This window comes from Nycticebus coucang, chromosome 7 (assembly GCF_027406575.1).
Source record: "Nycticebus coucang isolate mNycCou1 chromosome 7, mNycCou1.pri, whole genome shotgun sequence".
Taxonomy (NCBI): Eukaryota; Metazoa; Chordata; class Mammalia; order Primates; family Lorisidae; genus Nycticebus; species Nycticebus coucang.
This window is the reverse complement of record NC_069786.1, coordinates 45,220,559-45,224,398: the sequence shown is the minus strand read 5'-3', so window position 1 is coordinate 45,224,398 and position 3,840 is coordinate 45,220,559. Positions and strand designations below refer to the sequence as shown.

Sequence of the window (3,840 nt, the reverse complement as noted above, 5' to 3'; positions counted from 1 at the left end):
CTTCAAGTAACTGAATGAGACACACTTTCATAATGGAGGAGAATATGCTTACTTAAAGTCAAATGATTTAAACTATAAATATGTTCTCAGCAGCATCTACTTATAAATTAGTGCTTGAATAACTGAATACCATATAGTTTAGTTAAGGTTAAACAAAAAATAAATCATCATGTTACATTATAAATAACTGTCAACAATTTTTTTCTCCCCTTCCCTGACATGTCTTAAAAATAATTTTGGGGTCCTTTTGTACTTCATAAGAATAATGATTTGAGTGTTCACTCCCATGCCTGAGATGTGCTTCTCTCCAACCTTGGTATGACATTAGCACATTACCCATATGATATATTTTTTAAAAAATCATTTCTTATCAATAGCTACATTCATGTTATATGAATGTATCATAGTCATACACTTGGATATTAGCTATTATTTTCTCCAGTGGCCTGGGAGCTGACCATTGACCTCTTCTGAAACAACTCTTGTGCTCACCTTTGTGGAATGGGAACATAGGTTTCTCCAACCTAGCCCTGCCCACAAAGCTGTGGAAAGAGAAAAGATTTCAAAGATCTCCAACTCCCTTTGTCAACAAGAGAAAGGGAATCTGCCTATATACATAGCACACCATTGCTACAGCCTACAAATAACTAGCGATTGAGAAAATTAGTACACTAAGGACATCAATAACCAATGTATCCATCTAGAATATAGACTTCCATCAAAGTACCATAACCAAAGCCAAAGATCCTTACCTAATATATACCACAGGTATACCCTTGAGAATAAGGAGGAAAAAGTCCCATCTACACAAAAAAAAAAATTCAATAAACAAGAAGTGATAGCTACTCATCAGACTAAATAGAAGACTTCTCAACAGAAACCTTACAAGCCAGAAAGGAATGAGGTCCTAGCTTTAATCACCTTAAACAAAATAACCGCCACCTAAGAATTTTGTACCTTGCGAAGCTAAGTTTTATAAATTAAGGAAAAATAAAGACTTTATTTCCCAGATAAGCAAACACTAAGGGAAGTTGTCACCATTAGACCTACACTATGAAAAATATTAAAGGTATTCTATTCATGAAACAGACCAATTGATATCCACCTGTGTCAAATACCCAAAAGTTAAAACACAGCTCTTATAAGATAGTAACATAAGGGAGATTAAAAAAGTAACTAGGTAGCAATCAAAATGATGATCAGAACAGTATGTCATATATCAATATTAACATTAAATGTGAGCAGTTTTAATGCCCCCCACAAGATGTAGATTGGCTAAGTGGATTAAAATATCAAAACCCATTGAATTAATGTCTCTAAGAAACCCAAATAACTTACAAAAATTCTCATGGACTCAAGGTGAAGGGGTGGAAAAAATATTCCATGTACTTGGAAACCAAGCAAGAGTAGCTATTCTCATATCAGATAAAATATATTTTAAACAGATTATAATGTAAAAAGACAAAGATGGTCATTATATATTGATAAAGGGATCAATTAAATAAGAAGATACAACAATTCTAAATATATATGCAACTAACACAGGAGCTTCCAGCTTCATAAAACAAATTCTGCTAGATTTAAGGAAAGAAATAAACAGCAACATCATTATAGTAGGGGATTTGAGCACTCCACTGACAGAACAGAATAGATCATCAAGGCAGAAGATCAACAAAGAATAAGGGGACTTAGAAGGGACCCTAGAACAAATGGACCTAACAGACATTTACATAACATTCTACCCCCACACTGTAAAATATACATTTTTTCTCATCAGCTCATGAAACATTCTTCAAGATGGATCACATGTTAGGCTACAAACACAAGTCTTAGTAAATTTAGAAAAACTGAAATCATATTACAGACCTTCTTAGACTGCAGTGGAATAAAACTAGTAGTCAATTCTAACAGAAACTATGGAAACTACACAAATACATGAAAAGTAAACAACCTGATGTTGAACAATCCTTGAGTTATTGATGCACTCAAGACAGCCCATGATGAGTCAATGTTATGATTAGGGGATTATCAATCCATTCTGTTTTAAAATAATTTCAATAAATGCCTCTTTAGCATTTGTAGAGATGGTCAAAAGTCTGCTCTCTTTGAATTGGTTAATATTCACATTGTCTTAATGTATCTTCATGTATTAAGCCTTCCTTGAATTCCTGGCATGAACTTCATAATGATTGTTTTATTATTCTTATGTGGCTATGGTTTACTTGACAATAGAGCACTGTTGATTTTTATAACAATAATACAGGTGAGGTTTTTATTAAATTTTATTACCACGCTATTTTATCAGGTTTTGGTAAGAGGGGTTTCAATAAAACAAATATATAATCTTTCCCTTCTTTCTCTATCTTCAGAAACATTATTAAAGAGAATCAGAGATTTTTTATTTTTTTTTTTTGAAGATTTGATGAATTGGCCAGTGAAAATATCTGAACCAGGTGCTTTTGTTGTTAATGTACCCAGACAGTGTTAAAGTTTAATTTTGCGGGTTATGTTTAGATAATTTATTCCTTTTATACCAGATTTCAAACTTATTTCTACCTAGGTAAACAAAGTAAGGTTTCTTTGTCTATACCTGTTTTCTCTGTTCAAATAAATATATATATATATATATTTTTTTTGTAGAGACAGAGTCTCACTTTATTGCCCTTGGTAGAGGGCTGTGCCATCACAGCTCACAGCAACCTCCAGCTCCTGGGCTTAGGTGATTCTCTTGCCTCAGCCTCCCCAGTATCTGGGACAACAGGTACCCGCCACAACGCCTGGCTATTTTTTTGTTGCAGTTTGGCCGGGGCTGGGTTTGAACTCGCCACCCTTGGTATATGGGGTCAGCGCCCTACTCACTGAGCCACAGGTGCTGCCCTCAAATAGATAATTTTGTGTATCCATGCTTTTTCTTCCTTTCCACACAACACACTTTTTTTTTTATTATTAAATTAGCCAATTATTCTGTCTTACTCTCACTCTCCTCATCACTCTCATTTCTTTCTCTGTCTCCTTCTTGATCTTGCTCTCTTGTTCTCTCTCTTTTACTTTCAATAAACTAACTCTTGGGCTCTGCCAATAGTTTTGTCTTTTGTTTCCTCTTTTATAATTTATTTCTACCATATACATTTTTCTTTCATCTTTTTAATGTTTATATTATTGCCTTTTTTCCAACTTTTAAAATTTTATACTTCATTTTTTTCTGGGAGAAATGTTCATTTTTGTGAGAAAAGAGGATTCTAAAAATGCAGTATTAAGTAGATTCCAAGTAGTGTTCTCTGAGATTTTTTAAGTAAGAATTGGGAATATTTTCTTTATTATCATATGAGGGACTGCTCTCATTTTAATGGTATTGGCTTTGCAATACCAAAATCAGAAAGCACGGGACTACATGGCTTTAGTGCTTTGAGCATTTTTCAAATCGACTTTAAGAGTATTATACTTTTTTCAACATTTAATGAGAATTCAAAAAGAATACATAGTTAAGTGATCTCCCAAGGTTTCTAACCAAATAGTCCTTTTTTCTTTCCCCCATTAGCGCAGGTCATTTAAACCTCACCTCCAGCCTAGGGACAATTTCTGTGCTTGGTTCGGGATGTATGAGCTACATTTGAAGTCTTTCCTGTCCTGCTCCCTCCTTGTGACCCTATTCTAATGTGACATCTCTTACTGTGTAAGTTCTTTTCCTTGTTATTCAGATGTGCAAATAAATCACTGTCCTATGCTTGAGCACAAGTATTTCTCTTGATCACATGTCTACTATCACTGTCCACTGAAGGGCAATCTGCCTTGATCACCATGACCTTCTCCAAGCTGCCCAGCAGATAACAGAACTCTGCT

At 34.3% G+C, this 3,840-nt stretch overlaps 1 non-coding gene across 1 annotated transcript; it reads left to right on the top strand.

Moving 5' to 3' along the window:
- Positions 1 to 241: 241 nt before the first annotated feature.
- LOC128591093 (small nucleolar RNA U13) lies at positions 242 to 346 on the top strand. Its single transcript, XR_008381522.1, has one exon. It is a non-coding gene; the product is annotated as a small nucleolar RNA U13 (small nucleolar RNA).
- Positions 347 to 3,840: the final 3,494 nt, after the last annotated feature.